Genomic DNA, 18,680 nt, shown 5'->3' on the forward strand with positions numbered 1-18,680 from the left:
GTGGTGCGCACCCAACCGCAGACGCACAGGACAATTTTAGGGACTCCGTGCGCACCCAACCGCAGACGCACAGGACAATTTTAGGGACTCCGTGGGCAACATCTTTTATTTAAGTGCGGTAGCTTCCTTTTTTGATAGCACGTATTGATTGTTTTGTTTTTTAAAAAGAATATTCAGTATGTGTTTTTCTCCCCATGTGTCCTGAACTTAACATAAAAATTGAAGGGGAAAAAAGAATATTCAAGTAGAAGTGTGGGTTGATGTAAAGAGAAGGCAGGTAGATACGCGGCTTAGCAATTTTTTGGGAAGTGCTAATTGCAGGCAGGAAGGACATCTGTATGCTGAGGAAGGAAGAGTTGGTAAAATTAATATGTTATAATCCCTGGGATGTGTGATGTCCTGTGCACAAGTGTCTGTGTGTGGTGGGGCCAGCGGTCGGATAGCTGAGCAGGTCCCCGGTCCCATGACTCCTACAGCCTCCCCAAGGACACCGCAGTGAGGACAGTGGCAGAAAAGAAAAGCCCATGGACAGTTCTGCCAACCATTCATCTCCCCAACACACTCACCCTGCTGAGGACCCTCAGCACCCAAACCAGAGATTCCTCCTGCTCCCACAGGCCAGGGCGGGCTCAGAGTCTGCAAGCTCCCCTGGGCAACAATGTGTAACGATGAACGTGAAAGACGTGAAGGAAAAAGTTCTCTCTATCCCCAAAGACACACCATTTAGGCTTTGAAATTCAAGACTCTGTCTTGGAGTTTTGATCCTCGCAGGATATTCCCTTTTTTTGATGTTAAAAGAGTTTGTACCTTCACAGCAACTCAGCCTTGAATACGGAACTCTGCTGAGACCAGCTTGGTCGTGGAGACCCTGACCCAGTGGCACTAGAGGAATTAAGACAAAGACACAGAAATAGGTGCAGAGTGAGAATCAGGGGGCTGACGGCCTTCAGAGTTGAGAGCCACGAACAGAGTTTGACTCACACATTTAGTAATAGAAAACCAGTGATGAGCGTAGTTTCTCTAGATTACAGATTAACTAAAAGCATTCCTAGCGAGGAGCAGGGAAACAGGCTCTGGCTGATTATCTGCAGCAAAGCATGTTGTAAAGGCACAGGCCACTCCTGCTATTGTTTGTGGTCTGAGCAGTTTTCCACTCCGGGCGGCCCACTTGTCCTTGCCCCACTCCAGTAAACCAACAACTTTTAGCAGTGTGTGTAATAGCCATCACGAGCATGTCCCATTGCTGCAGAAATGCTGTTTATGGCCAGTTTCTTTAAGGCCTGTTTAGGACAGGCTTAGGGCTTGCTACCAGCATGTTCCCCTTTATTTATTTATTTATTTTTTTGCAAAGGGGTAAAGGCAAAGGCAGCTTTGTCATAGTGGGCTACTTCTTGCAGGATTTGGGATCCACATCTGCAGACTATACAAAGACAAAAACCACAGATTAAAAGCACAATCACCATTGAAATCAGAGCCTCCAAGTGTCTTGATCCATTTTAACCAGTTAATAGCTGCTAATCTGTCTGCAGCTCTTTCAAGCACTTCAGTTCCTGGCATTAGCATCAGATATGCCTGAGAGGCTTGAGATAATTGCTCCTTCAGTTTTGCAATATCCAAAGATAAATTTCCAGTATGACCCTTTAAATGTCTGTTAACTCTTTGCCACTCATGCTCTGTTTCATTCTACTGTTGAGGAGTAATGCAAAAATCAGAAGTATTCCAATCACATTGTAACTACATTCTACATTCTAGACTAACTACTCAATCTCCTGGCCACATTACAGTTTGTTGGAGATCATCGATTTGATTAGTTAGTTTCTGGTCTGTATTAGTTTGGAAATTCCACAGCGGAGTAGCATTTTTCTGCCAATTATTTACATAGTCTGCTGTTTGAACTGTGGAATGCAAAGCAACCCCAGCTGCCGCGGCAGTAGCTGTAACAGCAAATCAATCCCATAATGACTAAAATTAAAGTGGCAATTTAATGCCAACAGCACCTCAAAATCTTTTGAAGAATTTCGTAATAACATGCACAGAAGGAGAGGCTTTCCAAGGATGGGAAAGCTCTACAGGTGTCCATACTCCTTCTTGGGCTCTTAACCACTAAAATAGAATGATCAGCATTACACAAGGAAGAATTCACACAAGAAAATAATCTACATTCTTGACAAGTCATATCAAAAAACTCCTCTTTTTGAGCTGAAGTATAGCTCAAAAAAACACTTGATCTAGGGAGATCAAGATTTAAATCACCCACTACAAACAGGAAAGGAGGCCTTATTGTCAGTCTTGACTTGGCTGCAACCGGGGGTGTCCTCGGATCCCTCCCAAAATCTCTTCCTTGGCATCTGGCTCATGATAAGGTTTCAGGTGTCTTGGTGGTATCCAGATCGACTGCTCGTTTTGGCCTGGAGAAACACAAGCATAACCTCTACCCCAAGTTATTATTTTACCTATTTCCCAACTTTTTGTTATTGGATCTCTCCACCAAACCAGTTATTCTGCTTCTGTCTTTGCAGCTGGTTTCTGTAGATGCTGTTCAGCTGCTGATAACATCTGGCCTTTAGGCAGTCTCAAAAAATTTAAAGTTAATAATGCTAGATTTAGTTGCATGTGTGGAGTCCTATAACCACTGTTCCCCCTTTCTGGTTTTGTAACTGTTGTTTTAGGGAGAGATTCATTTTTTTTCACAATGGCTTGTCCTTGTGAGCTATGTGGAATACCAGCAATGTGTTTAATATTCCATATAGAGAAAAATGTAGCTAGAGCTTGGCTAGTATAGCCTGGGGCATTATCTGTTTAAATAGAAGCTGGAATGCCTGTCACCACAAAACACTGCAAAAGGTGACGTTTAACACAGGCAGAAGACTCTCCTGATTGGCATATAGCCCAGACAAAGTAAGAAAAGGTATCCACACATACATGTACAGAAGTTAGTCTCCCAAACGAGGGACCATGTGTGACATCTGTTTGCCAAAGAGAATTAGGTTCCAATCCTCGAGGATTAACTCCTCCTGTGAAAGATGAGGAATGTACCATTTGGCAAGTTGGGCATCGCTGGGTAATAGCTTTAGCTTCTTTCCAGGTAATGCTGTATCTCCGTTTGAGACCAGAGGCATTAACATGAGTCAAACTGTAAAAGTGTCTGGCATTAGATATTGCAGTAGCAACTAGGAGATCAGCCATTTGATTCCCTTCAGTTAAGGGTCCTGCAAGAGGTGTATGAGCCCTAATGTGAGTGATGTAAAAGGGGTGCATTCTACTCCTGACTGCTGTTTGCAACTAGGTAAATAAAGTCATCAGTTGCTCATCTGTGTGGAATCATAGCTGAGCATTTTCAACTAACTGTGTGGAATGAACCACATATGAAGAATCAGAAATTACATTGACAGGCATCTCAAAAGCAGTCAGTGCCTCAATTACAGCTACGAGCTCTGCTTTTTGAGCTGAAGTATAGGGCGTCCAGAAAACTTTACTTTTTGATCCAGAAAAGAAGCTTTACTATTACTAGACCTATCTGTAAAAACATTTTCAGCACCTTCAATTGGTTTAAATTTAGTTATTCTAGGGAGAATCCAATTAGCTAATTTTAAAAATTGAAATAATTTTGTTTTCAGAAAGTGATTATCAAGAATACCTACGAAATCAGCTAAATAGGTTTGCCAAGTAAGACTATTTATAAAGGCTTGTGATATTTGTGCCTTTGTAAGAGGGACAATAGTTTTTCCAGGGTCATAGCCATGTAATTTAACAATTCAAGTTCTCCCATTTCCTATCAGAGTAGCAACTTGATCCAAATAAAGAGTTAGAGTCCATGAATTAGCATGCGGAAGAAAAAGCCATTCTACCCAGTCCTGCTCTTGGACAGTAACACCAGTAGGTGAATGCTGAGTCAGAAAAATCAACAAGTCAAAAGTGTTTTTTGGATCTATTCTATTTATCTGAGTTTTATGCACGTGCTTCTCAATCAGCTGTAACTCAACCTCAGCCTCCTTTGTTAATTGTCGAGGGCTGGTGAGACTAGGATCTCCTCTAAGGATAGAAAATAGATTACTCATGGTATAGGTAGGAATGCCTAGAGCAGGTCGTATCCAATTAATGTCCCCTAGTAATTTGTGACAGTCATTCAATGTTTTTAGTTGATCCCTACGTATGGTTACTTTCTGTGGCACTATTGTAGTGTCATTTACTAAGGTCCCTAAGTAGGAGTAAGGAGGAGTAGTTTGAATTTTGTCAGGAGCTATAATTAAACTGGTGTGATGAGAAATCGAGTTTTGTAAGTGATCATAACATTGGAGTAATATTTCCTAAGTGGGGGCAGCACAAAGAATATCGTCTATATAATGAATAATGTAACACTGTGAAAACTTATTACCAGTAGGTTCAATTGCTTGTTCTACATACGTCTGACACATTGTTGGACTGTTTAACATGCCTTGTGGCAACATCTTCCAATGCAAATGCTTAGCAGGCTGCAGGAATTGTAAATGCAAACCCTTCACATCCTTGCTCAGCTAAGGGGATAGTAAAGAAACAGTCTTTTATATCTATGACTATTAAAGGTCATTTTTCGGAATCATAGCAGGAGAAGGCAATCCTGGCTGTCATGTCCCCATAGGTTGTATAACTGAATTAATGACCCTAAGTCAGTTAACATTCTCCATTTACCTGATTTTTTCTTAATTACGATAACTGGAGAATTCCAAGGGGAAAATGTTGGAGCTATGTGTCCTTTTTCTAATTGTTCAGTAACTAAGTCCTCTAAAGCCTCCAGTTTCTCTTTAGTCAGTGGCCATTGTTCTATCCAAATTGGCTTATCTGTTAACCGTTTTAAAGGTATAGGTTCTGGAAGCTTAACAATGGCCACCATCAAAAGTTACATCCTAAACCTTGGTGGGAATTCTGTCCTTCCACTTGAAGCGGTTTCTTTAACCCTTGTAAATGTTTTTCTAATCCCACGCCAGGCACACACGCCATCTCTGGCATCATACTCTGACTTTGAGGGCTGTATAATTGTTCTGGAATTAACACTTGTGCTCCCCATTGTTGTAATAAATCTCTCCCCATACATTTATAGGTACAGAAGTTACCATTGGTTGAATATTCCTAGGTTGTCCATGGGGCCCTTCACAATGCAAAATACAACTGCTTTGATACTCTTGAGGGGCTTTACCAACTCCAACTCTGTTAAATTGAGTGGGTTGAATTGGCCATGTGGACGGCCAGTGCTGTAGAGAAATGATTGAAATGTCCGCTCCTGTATCTACCAAACCTTTAAATTTTTTTCCTCGAATAGTTATTTCACAGGTAGGACGTTTATCAGTAATTTGATTTGCCCAATAAGCTGCTTTGCCTTGTTTATTTGTGCTTCCACATCCTCCTGTTGGTTTAGTTTCACTTTTCCCCATTTCCACACACAGCACAAGCAGAACTGTACTATGCGCTCTCCGGGCTCTGCTTTCCAGGGAACAGAAGTAGATATAACAATTTGAGTTTCTCCATTGTAATCTGAATCAATGACTTCTGTTTGTACCTGTACTCCTTTTAAATTTAAACTAGACCTTCCTAGAAGTAATCCTACCATCCCCGCTGGAGACAGCAACATTCTTTAACAGTCCCATTACAAAAGGAGAACCTGGTCCAGAAGAACTTAACTTGCTTAAATTATTTAAGTAATTTAAAAGGAAAAGGCTCGAATGTAGTATAATATTTCCCTGTTGATCAGGTGGGTGTATTCTAACAGGGAACTGCCAAGCATCCATATCACCCTCTCGTCTAGCTTGCTGGATTCCTGCCTGAATAGAACCGAGAGCGGTCGCTGGAGGGGCTGCTCAAATAGTCACTGGGGCAACTACTTTTCGTCCAGTGTCCTACGGAAAAGAAAGATCTGGAGGGTCAGGCCACTCTTTTTCTTCAAAACAATGAGGGGGTGCGGAGCGGTAGGGACAAACCTCTCCCTCCTTTGCTGCTTTAGCTGGCAAGCAAACCTGCTCTGTCACCTCTTCTGTTACTTCGTTACACTCTCCTTCTTCCTGATTCCTCCTCCTCGTCATCTGTGTGGAAGGCTCCAAGGTGGAGCGAACCAGAGCCCACCCTGAACAGACAGAAGAATATCCTCAGCACCATCCTTATATGCCTTTTTCAGTGTGCTGCCTACCTTTTTCCAGACCTCTACATCCATAGTTCCTTGGTCTGGAAACAAACCAGGGGCAATAGTTCTGTAATGCACTGAAAAGCTGCATGAATCGGCTAGTGCTAACCTTCACTCCTGCTTTTCTGAGGAGCTGCCAAAGCAGACTCAAATAAGCCTCGTGCCTGCTTGACCCTTGTCCCATTGTTACCCTGGTGCTTCGAGCTGCCCTTCTTACTCCCCATGGGGACTGCTTAAGAGTACTCGGGTGTCCTCCAGCTGTTCTCCAACCGTCGCTCTGGCGACCCTTTGACCCAGGTTCGAGCCCCCACATTGGGCGCTGCTTGCTGAGACCAGCTCAGTCATGGAGACCCTAACCCAGCTGCGCTAGAGGAATTACGACAAAGACAGAGAAATAGGTGCAGAGTGGGAATCAGGGGCTGACGCCTTCAGAGCTGAGAGCCACAGGCAGAGTTTGACTCACATATTTATTAACAGAAAGCCAGTGATGAGCATAGTTTCTATAGATTACAGATTAACTAAAAGCATTCCTAGTGAGGAGCAGGGAAACAGGCTCTGGCTGATTATCTGCAGCAAAGCATGTTGTTAAGGCACAGGCCACTGCTGCTATTGTTTGTGGTTTGAGCAGTTTTCCACTCTGGGCAGGCCAGCTTGTCCTTGCCCTGCTCCAATAAACCAACAACTTTTAGCAGTGTGCGTAATAGCCATCCTGAACATGTCACATTGCTGCAGAAATGCTGTTTATGGCCGGTTTCTTTAAGGCCTGTTTAGGACAGGCTTAAGGCTTGCTACCAGCAGATCTCTCACACCAGTTTTGGTGAGTTCAGTTCATGTGGACAACTTGATGCTAGTCTAAGGAAAGGAGGGTCAGGAAAGGATGGAAACAAACCAGCAAACCTCAATAAAGCAGCAACGCCCCAGAACCCCGCAGACCGTGGCATGCACAGGTGCCACCCTTACAAAGGCCCCGCCCAAGGGAACAAAGCAGGCAACTGAAGTGTCAGCCTGGCGGAAACCTGCACCCCAGGCTGCAGAACGAAGAGCGGCAGAGAGAAAATCTTCTCCAGAGCGCAAGGAGGTGGACTGAGCTGCTGCACAGAAAACTCTTTCCCTTCCTGGTGGATTTCCAGGTACAGCACTGCAGAAACAGAGGTGCCCGTTTCTTTCTTGTTCTATTTTTTTCAATAGTTTTTAATTTCTGTTTTTGTGAAAATGGTGATCTCACTCTGTTGCCCAGGCTGGTCTTGAACTCCTGGTCTGGAATGATCCTCCCACCTCGGCCCCCCAAAATGCTAGGATCACAGGTGTGAGCCACCACACCTAACCCCTCGATGACTTTTAAGAATGAAAATATCAGGTAGAACTTTGCTATGGGTTGGATTCACTGCCCCCCATTCATATATTGAAGTTCTACAGCCGGTTCCTCAGAATATGACCTTACTCGGAAACATGCAGTTGTGGATAACTGGTTAGGATGAGGTCATGCCACAGGAGGGTGGAGCTCTGGTCCAATATGACTGGTAATGTGACCAGGAAAAGAATGCCGTGTGAAGAGACTAAGACACACCTAGAGAGAAGGATAGGTGAAGAGACACAGGGAGAAAGTGGCCATCTGTGAAGCAAGGAGAGGGACCTCAGAAGAGACCAACCCTGCCTATAATTTGACCTTGGACTTCCAACCTCCAGAACTGTGAGACAACCAGTGTTTGTTGTTTAAACCCCGCCAGTTCATGGTGCTCTGTTACAACAGCCCCAGGAAACTCACATAAACTTCTTGTAAATTCTCTATGCTATCCATGAAAAAGATTTTTTTTCTAATTTGAAACAGGAAACAATTAGAGAAAGTTCAACCTCTCCCACGTTGATTCAAGAATCCATTTCTATTATATAATCTAAAATTAAAATTACTGGCAGGGCATGGTGGCCCACACCCATAATCCCAGCACTTTGGGAGGCTGAGGTGGGTGGATCACTTGAAGTCAGGAGTTCGAGACCAGCCTGGCCTGTTACAGGGTGAAACCCTGTCTCTAGTAAAAATAAAAAAAAATAGCTACTCTGGAGCCTGAGGCATGAGAGTCATTTGAACACAGGAGGCAGAGGTTTCAGTGAGCCAAGATCACGCCACTGCACGAAAAAAGTGAGACTCTGTCTCTAAATAAATAAACTAAATAATTAAATTAAAATGACTGTTATTCCAAAGCACCTCTTGATCAAGAAGCTTTATTCTGGTACCTGCATGGATTACACACACTCTCAACCATTTATTCAGGTACAATTGATATACAATAAACTGCACATATGTAAAGTATACAATTTGATGGGTTTTGCCATATCTACACGGTGGCACTGTGAATTAGTTGTATTTTCTAGGATTTTATATACATCTTAGAAATTTATAGAATATGTGGAATCGTACAGCACCCTCCCCTTTCTTGGGGGCAGGGGCCTGGCTTCTTTCACTCGGTGTAATTATTTTGAGATTTATTTTTCCCCATATACTTAAGCGTATTAGTGGTTGATTCATTTTTATTGCTGAGTAGTCATCTATCATGTGGATAAAACTGTGTGTTTCCGGTTCTGGCTATTGCAAATGGGCTGCTGAGAACGTTTGTGTAAAAGCCTTGGTATGAACTTATGCTTTCTTTTCTGCTGGGTAAGTACCACAGAATGGCTGGATCTCACGGTAGGTGTATGTTCAACTTTCTAAGAGGCTGCCAGGCAGTTCTCCAAAGTGGCTGTTCCCTGTGACATTTGCATCAGCCGTGTGTGGGTTTCAGTCCTGCCCAATCTCACCCTCACCTGTGTGGTTGGCCTTTGTCACTGTCATCATTCTCATAGGGTGCAACGGCATCTCACGGCCCAGCCTGGGGACTGTGATGTAAGCAATGCCCCTGGAATCCTGTAAGGTAGAAACTGCAGAACCAAGGTCACAGGACACATGACAGACCAACCTCTGCAACTCAGTGGGGACAAACGAAGACAATGCGACCAATGGTGCTGGAAAATCTGATGAGCTACTTGATGCCTGCCTTCTAGCATGCAAAATAAATTCCAGGTGAATTTATTCAGACCTGCATTTAATCTCAGTTAAGCACAACAGGGTGACTGGAGTCAACAATAATTTATTGTATATTTTAAAATAATGAAAAGAGTGGCATTGAAATGTTTCTAACATATAGAAATGATGAATGTTTGAGGCGATGGGTACCCTAATCACCCTGATGTGATTGATACATACCGTATGCCGGTATGAGAACGTCACATGTATCCAATGTGCCTGTGTATCCATAATAATTAAAATTTTAAAACTTCTAAAAATCTGTTAAAAAGTATCATTGTTGGCTGGGCGCAGTGGCTCACATCTGTAATCCCAGCACTTTGGGAGGCCTAGGGGGACAAATCAACTGAGGTCAGGAGTTCAAGACCAGCCTGGCCAACATGGCAAAACCCCATCTCTGCAAAAAATACAAAAGTTAGCTGGGTGACGATAATCCCAGCTACTTGGGAGGCTGAGGCGGAAGCATCTCTTAAATGCATGAGGCAGAGGTTGCAGTGAGCCGAGATGGTGCCACTGCACTCCAGCCCGGGCAACAGACCAAGACTCTATCCAAAGAAAAAAAAAAGTATTACTGTTTGTTCCACAGGAAAATTAATATATGAGCAGAACATAAATATACAAACACATGAGTGTCGCCGTCCACATTGCCTCTCCCTCCGCAGCCTCTGTGCTTCCCGCCTCTCTGATTCTACGCACTGGCCATCAGTCACACTGAATTGCTGACCATTCCTAGAGAGAGCTCAACTCTTCCACGAATCAGTGGCTTTGCCTAAATGTCACCGGCTGGGAAGGTGCCTCCCCCAGGTATTCACCTAGATAATTCCTACTCATTCTGCAAGATCTGCCTCAAATTCATTCTGCAAGACTTGCCTCAAATAAATGTCACTTCCCTTTGGCCTGTGCCCTGCCTGCACAGGCGGTCTCTCTCACCTGCACATTCTCATAGCACCTATCTCGTTGCTTGGGATAGCTATTTACAGATTGGTGCCGCGCACTGGTGAGTCCCTGTAGGGCAAGGACTTTGCATTCTGGGGGCTGTATTTTCACTACCCAGCACAGAGGAACCTGGTGATACGTGCTGCGTGACGGGAGTGACCGTGTGTACCTCTTAAAAACATACATGACGCCGCAGTGGCTAGACGTTCAACATTTTGCATTTACACTTACTGAGGAGAAGCTCTCCTAAAGGACCTTCCACAATGGCCTTGCTGGGCTGGCAGGGCTCTCCCAGCTTCCTGAACCTTCTCGAGGGAATTCCTGGGCTGCAGCTGAGGGCCTGGGCGCCAGCGAGCAAGCCGCACGCCTGGCCCATCAAGATGCTCACTGCCTTAGAGTTGGTGGCATTGGTGCCCGGCCCCAGTGCGCCCAGATAGTGTTACTGCATGATTTAGTGAAATATTACCTAATCCCGTGACAATATGAGTGGGGAAGAGTTACTGTTTCTATGAAAATGAAGTTCAAATCTTTGGAAAGACTCAATAAAGGTGAATCATGAAAAAACATTACGTCCAACTAAGTGTGTGGGAAGAAACTCTAACAAATGGAGGGAAGTAAAATTCCATAAGAATTCCACGCTTAGAGTCTGTCCAAAAGTTTTAAGCTCTCATGTCACTTTAAATCAGTTGAAACTGATAAATATGGACAACGTATTACAACTGTGTGCTCTGACCAGGAAGTCGATATAGATCTAGATGACCCACATGTACATCTATGTCTTTAGGCTTCAAGTGAAAATAAAATGTTATACACACACATGTAGACACATGCGCACACATGTACACACATACACATACATACACATGTGCACACATGTATACATATGCATGTACACATATATGTGAATATGCTTATATGTGATGCACATATGTGTGCCCACGCACATACCTGCACATGCCTGCATAGACACACACATATACACATCACATATATACATATGTGCATGCAGTATATATAAATATATATGCTTATATATAATGATTTTCTACTTTAAATAATTTTGGCTGTACGCTTACTAACTACTGGGTTCACAGGAATTAGATAAGAGAGCTCCTAGTAAATATTTTAAATACTTTAAAAATACTTAAATAATTAAATATGTGTGTATATGTAAATACATATTTTGAATATTTATGTTTATACATTAAACATTGGTATAAATATACTTCATATATTGGATATGTTTTTGCATATATACATAGTCCTGTGCTTCATAGTCCTCTGTGCTTCCTCAGTCTTCTGCCTTTGAACATTTTTAGGTCAGATGGTTGTCACAGTCCGGTTTCCCCGGAAGCCAATGCTGAGATGGAGCTGGGCACACAGGGTGCTTACTAGGGGATCAACACTATGGGAGGAGGAGCCAAAAGCAGGATTTGTTCAGGGGAAGTTGGGCTGAGGGGTGACCCGGAAGTGGCTTTAGCTGACCCTAGGGGGCTCCTTAGCTAGCTGGTGTTGTTTCTAAGGTGGACAGAGATGGACAGGCCTTCCTATGGACACCTGGATCCCTCACTGGGTGTGGGCCACCCGAGGGAGGGAGGCATCCCCGGACAAGGTAAGCTGGCTTGAAGCAGAGGCAGCCCTCAAGGGTCTGGCAGCCGGAAGCCACCTGCCACCAGCACTCCCTGGAGCTGGGCAGGGAGCTCGTCGTCGAAGGGACTCTGGACAGCACATCCCGGGGCCATGACAAAGGCTGATTGGGTTAGATCTAGAACAAGGCATCTGTGTCTTGTGGAAGATGTCCCAAAGCAGCTGCTAGAAGCCTCTGGATTGAAAGCCCAGTGCTTTACTTATCACATCCCATTTCTTCTTTTCTTGTCCTCAGAACGCCAGGCTCCTCCACTTTAGGATGAAGAGAGTATTCAGGAAGCCAAAGTTTTAGTGGGAAATCCTGGGATTTTTTTATGCTCAGGAAGAACTGTAAATAGTGGCTAATTAAAGCTTTTAGGCCCCAGACCATGTCATCAGATAAACACAAACTTTTTCTCCCACACATGTGAATTCCGGTGCCCAATTACATCTCTCTTAATAAAGACTCAATAACAGTTATTCAAAGAATGATGCCACTTGCCCATTGTGGAGGTGGGTCCATCTCTGATGCCACCACTGGCTGGTCCTAATTCAAAACGGCCTTTGGGCTGGGGACTTTCCCAGTTACCATGTGCCCTCAGCCACGCTGCCCAGGAGGAGGGATGGGTGCCAGCTGGGGCTGCCTGACTGTTGGGAACAAACACCCCATGGCCTTGTGGTGATGGGGGTCACGAGGTTCTGTACCCCCTAGTTTTGACAAAGTTGCACTTCAGGCTGTCCTTGTGCTATGCACATGCAATTTACAAACTGGGTTCTAGAGCTTGGAAGATCCATGTAAGCTCTGACTCCAGAGAGGTTCTCTCGGTCTTCCCTGGCCCTTGGCTGTCTCATCTCCCTCCACACCTCATGCCTAATCACCTTCATTTCAACTTTTCTTCTTTCTTTTCAAAATTGGTGTTTATTTCTCTCTCTTCAATTTTCTTTATTTTTTTTAACTTAACAAAGTAAAGCATGCCTCTTATAAAAAGAGACCCAGCAGGAAAAATGTATGAAGTAAAAGTTAATGGAAATTAAACAACTTGCTCCTGAATGACTTTTGGGTAAATAATGAAGTTATTGTAGATATTAAGAAATTCTTTGAAACTAATGAGAACAAAGATATGACATACCAGAATCTCTGGGACACAGCTAAGGCAGTGTTAAGAGGGAAATTTATAGCCCTAAACACCTACATCAAAAAGTTAGAATGACCTCAAGTTAACAACCTAACATCACAACTAAAAAAACTAGAAATAACCAAAATCAGAGCTGAACTGAAGGAGCTTGGGACATGAAAAACCATTCAAAATATCAATGAATCCAGGAGTTAGTTTTAAAATAATAATAATAATAATAAGATAGGCCACTAGCTAGACTAATAAAGAAGAAAAGAGAGGAAATGCAAATAAAAACAATCAGAAACAGCAAAGGGAGTATTACTATTGACCCCACTAGAAATATAAATAACCCTCAGAGACTACTATGAACACCCTTACGCACACAAACTAGAAAACCTGGAAGAGATGAATAAATTCCTGGGCACACACACCCTCCTGAAGCTGAACCAGGAAGAAATCAAATCTGTGAACAGACCAATAATCAGCTCTGAAATTGAGGCAGTAATAAATAGCTTACCAACCAAAAAAAGCTCAGGAGAAGACTGATTCACCAAATGTACAAAGAAAAGCTGATGCCATTTCCACTAAAACTATTTTTTAAAATTGAGGAGGAATGCCTCTCCAACTCATTCGATGAGACCCGCATCATCCTGATACCAAAACCTGGCAGAGATACACACAAAAAAGAAAACTTCAGGCCAATATCCTTGATCAACATTGATGCAAAAATCCTCAACAAAATACTTGTAAACCAAATCCAACAGCCCATCAAAAAGTTAATACACCACCATCAAGTAGGCTTTATCCTTGGGATGTAAGATTGGTTCAACATACACAAATCGATAAATGTGATTCATTACATAAACAGAACTAAATACAAAAATCACATAATTATCTCAATAGATGCAAAAAAGACTTTCAATAAAATTTGACATCGCTTAATGAACTCTCAATAAACAAAGTATTGAAGGAACATACCTCAAAATAATGAAAGCCATCAGTGACAAACCCACAGCCACTATCGTGCTGAATGGGCAAAAGCTGGAAGCATTCCCCTTGAACACTGGCACAAGACAAGGATGCCCTCTCTCACCACTCCTATTCAACATAGTTTTGGAAGTCCTGGCCAGATCAATCAGGCAAGAGAAAGAAATAAAGGGCATCCAAATAGGAAGACAGAAAACTATCCCTGTTTGCAGATGACATGATTCTATATCTAGAAGACTCCATCATCTCAGCCCAAAAGTTCCCTCAGCTGATAAACAACTTGAGCAAAGTTTCAGAATACAAAATCGGTGTACAAAAATCACTAGCATTCTTATACACCAACAACAATCAAGCCAAGAGCCAAATCAGGAACACAACCCATTCACAACTGCCACAAAAAGAATAAAATACCTAGGAATAGAGCTAACCAGGGAGGTGAAAGATCTCTACAAGGAGAATTAGAAACCACTGCTAAAAGAAATCAGAGAAGATACAAACAGATGGAAAAACATTCCATGCTTATGAATGGGAAGAATCAGTATCATTCAAATGGCCATATTGCCCAAAGCAATTCACAGATTCAGTGCTATTCCTATCAAACTACCATTGACATTCTTCACAGAACTGGAAAAAACTATCTTAAAATTCATATGAAACCAGAAAAAGTCTGAATAGCCAAGACAATCCTAAGAAAAAAAACCAAAAAACCCAAAGTTGGAGGCATCGCATTACCTGACTTCAAACTATACTACAGGGCTATAGTAACCAAAACAGCATGGTCCTGGTACAAAAACAGACACATAGACCAATGGAATAGAATACAGAACCTAGAAATAAGGCCACACACCTACAACCATCTGATCTTCAACAAAGTTGACAAAAAGAAGCAATGGGGAAAGGACACTCTATTCAATAAATGATGCTGTGATAACTGGCTGGCCATATGCAGAAGATTGAAACTGGACCCCTTTCTTACACCATATATAAAAATCAACTCAAGATGGATTAAAGAGTTAGATGTAAAAGCCTAAACTACAAAAATCCTGGGAAAAAAACCTAGGCAATGCCAACCAGGACATCAGAACTGGCAAAGATTTCACGATAAAGATACCAAAAGCAATCACAACAAAAGCAAAATTTGAGAAATGGGAGTTAGTTAAACTAAAGAGCTTCCGCCCAGCAAAACCAACTATCAACTGAGTAAACAGACAACCTACAGAATGGGAGAAAATATTTGCAAATGATGCATTTGACTCTACTATCCAGGATCTAGAAGGAACTTAAATTTACAAGAAAAGAACAAACAACCCCATTAAAAAGTGGGCAAAGGACATGAAGAGACACTTCTCAAAAGAAGACATACATGAGGCCAACAAGCATATGAAGAAAAAGCTCAACAACACTGATCACTAGAGAAATGCAAATCAAAACCACAATGAGATAACATCTCACACCAGTCAGGGTGGCTATGATTAAGAAGTCAGGAAAATCACATGCTGAAGAGGTTGCAGAGAAAAGGCAATGCTTATACACTGTTGGTGGGAGTGTAAATTCCCAGCAATCCCATTCCTGGGTATGTACCCAAAGGAATATAAGTTTTTCTATTCTAAAGATACATGCACTCGGAGTTCATTGCAGCACTATTCACAATAGCAAAGACATGGAATCAACCTAAATGCCTATCAATGGTAAGACTGGATAAAGAAAATGTAGTACATATGCACTGTGGGATACTACACAGCCATAAAAAAGAATGAGATTATGTCCTTTGCAGGAACATGGATGGAGCTGGAGGCTAACTATTGGGTACTAGGCTTAGTACCTTGGTGATGAAGTAATCTGTACAACAAACCCCTGTGACATGAGTTCACCTATATAACAAACCTGCACATGTTCCCTTGAACCTAAATTAAAAGTTAAAAGAAAAAGTTAAATATTCACCAGCCTCCATCACCATTCCTCAAGGTAAACCTCACCATTTCATCTTGAAGTTGAACATTTACTCAATATTGTGTCATTCCCAGGAATCAGGGGGAGTACAGCACCCGGGACAATTTTTTTATTGGATTCATTAACATTTTATTCCTTGTCTTTGCTTTTAATTTTTTATTTATTTAATTTGAGACATGGTCTTGCTCTGTTACCCAGGCTGGAGTACAAGCGGTACAATCATGGCTCACTGTCGGTTCAACTTCCCGGGCTCCAGCAATCGTCCCACCTCAGCCTCCCGAGTTAGCTGGGACCACCGTGCTTTGGCCTCCCAAATTGCTGGGATTACAGGTGTGAGCTACCACGGCTGGCCAGTTATTACTATTAACTCTGTTTATTTCCAGTGATCAGACAGAAAAAGGGAATTACTGCTCACAGCAGCAGCCACCCATGGGTTAAAGTCTAGCCGCTGTCAAAAGACAAAATTATAACAAATTTAGTTTAAAGATCTCAACTGGTTTTATTTGCAATTCCAGAGTTGGGCAACACCTCATTCCATACTGCGGGATCAGTGCTCCAGTGAGCTGAGCAGAGGAGGCAGAGAAGAGCTGAAGAGGGCAGAAACAAGGACAAAAGCAGATTGGTCATCTCACAGTTACTTGTCTTATAAGATGAGGACAAGGAGGCAGAATAATAAAAAAACAACTATTTGTTGCCAGCAGGTGACTTCAGTTGAGGATTAACACAGAGGCAGCTTCATGACCTTGTCAATAGAAGATGGAAACTGGTCTGTTTGGGAAACAGGGTGCTGTCACTCATGATTTTGCAGAAGGTCAGATAACAACTTACTTTAGGTTTGCTGGGCATGGCTGATTCTATTTCGATTTCTAGACTTAGTCCATGAGAATGGCCTCCTATAATCTTCATTTACCACCATCCACCCTCCTTGTCTTCAGATTTGTGCCACTCGGAGCATCTGGACCAGAGAATGATCTTAGTTCTGCATTGGAATGGAAACTTCACAGCGGCAGCTTCTGAAAGATTCAGAGCAAGCCCACATGTGTGGGGTGCATGGGGGAACCAACATAACCTCTTTTTTTTTTTTTGAGACAGAGTCTTGCTCTGTTGCCCAGGCTGGAGTGAGTGCAATGGAATATCAGCTCACTAAAACCTCCGCCTCCGGGTTTTAGTGATTCTCCTGTCTCAGCTTCCTGAGTAGCTGGGATTACAGGCACCCACCACCACACCCGGTTAATTTTTGTATTTTTATTAGAGGCAGGGTTTCACCATGTTGGCCAGGCTGGTCTTGAACTCCTGACCTCAGATGATCCACCTGCCTCACCTCCCAAAATGCGAACATAACCTCTTTAAAGCCAGGAGACACAGCCCTGCGGGGCAGTCCATGGAGGCCCCAGACACACCTCATAGCTGGCCCTGGATGGACTTTTCCTCCCACTCGAGACGGCTCAGAGAGGCAGATCTGCGTCTGTGGGGAGGGCAAGGCCAAGACTCTCTGTGTCCTCATTCATGCTTAGAAATGTCTCCTCTAGAAATTAACTTTCTCTGAAAACTCAGCAACATGAGTTGGTGTTTCTCAAAGCCTCCCTCCACACTGCCTGAGAAAGAAGAAGGAAAATGAAATAATACACAGCCACACTAGGCTAATTTCAAACTGTGATGACCTTTCAAACCTCTTCTCCCCGCCCTGCTCCATTCGGAGACTCTACCCTGCTGCTTGGTAAATTAAACAGGCGGGGAAGACGGCCATCATCATGAGCCTGTAGCCTTCCCCTCAGCTGCCCGGTGCCACTTGGGGGGCTCAAAGTCAACACCCTGTCTGTCTGCACTTCCGAGTCATCGCCGCCTTGAGCTGGAAGAGAGCAGCCCCTCATGGCATGGGCCGTGGGCCTGAGGCCACAGGGGTGACCCGGCTGATCCGGAGTCCCCAGCGAGCTGTGCAGAGCTGAAGAACAGTGTGCTTCATACTCACACAACTTCCACTGTAGTGATGCTGAGAAACACGGGGAAGACAAAACAGAGGCTACTTCTGTTCAAACCAAATCCAGCATGCCTGTGGCAGTGTACATGCCTCTGTGCTCCCCAGAGTTGAGCTCAGCTGTCCTCGGCTGTGGGCTCAGTCCACCACAGCCCCAGAGACAAGCTGGACCGGAAGTGGAAAACACTCACGCCCACTGGTTCCACGCCTAGCACGGTTCCTCCAGGCGATGTTCCTCTCTGGGAACTCCAGCTCTGCTTCCTTTGGACCGAGCTGCTGATGCAGATTTCCTTCTCCAGGCCAGGATGCCTGAGACCCAAGTCCTCCTTACAGTTGGGCTCTCCTTCTTCTTGTCTGGCTTCTTCCCAGAAATCAGAGCCCTTCCCTATGCCCAAGACAGTAGCCAGGACAACAGAACTCAAGACCACGGTCATATCAAGAGGAACCTTTCTCTGTAAAATTATACTACCTAAAAGCTGGTGTTGTGCAGCTCAAGTCTGGGCAAGAGGCCTTGCAAAGGGACTCTTGAGGGCCACAGTCACCCCCTCCCCACACCACCTTGGAAGATGAACCAGAACTTACTGGGCTCTGAGTCAGAGTCAGTCGCTTGCCTACAGGCTGTGCGCAGCAGCTTCAAGTAACTCAGTCTTCGCTCGCCTGACCCTCCTGGACTTTCTCCAACCATTGCTGAGTTTCTGTTGGCTTGAAATGCTGCCTCGCACATCCAGGCACTGTGGTGGTCTTGCCTACAAATGCACAAGCCTAAACACCTGCCTCATCCACTCCTCATTGCCAGAAGGAGTACATCTATGACTGTGCTCAGACGTGTGACAGTGAAAGCTGAAGAACCGTCTCTGCCCTTCAGGACTTGTTTGTCCA

Source organism: Chlorocebus sabaeus, chromosome 26 (genome assembly GCF_047675955.1).
Source record: "Chlorocebus sabaeus isolate Y175 chromosome 26, mChlSab1.0.hap1, whole genome shotgun sequence".
Classification (NCBI taxonomy): domain Eukaryota; kingdom Metazoa; phylum Chordata; class Mammalia; order Primates; family Cercopithecidae; genus Chlorocebus; species Chlorocebus sabaeus.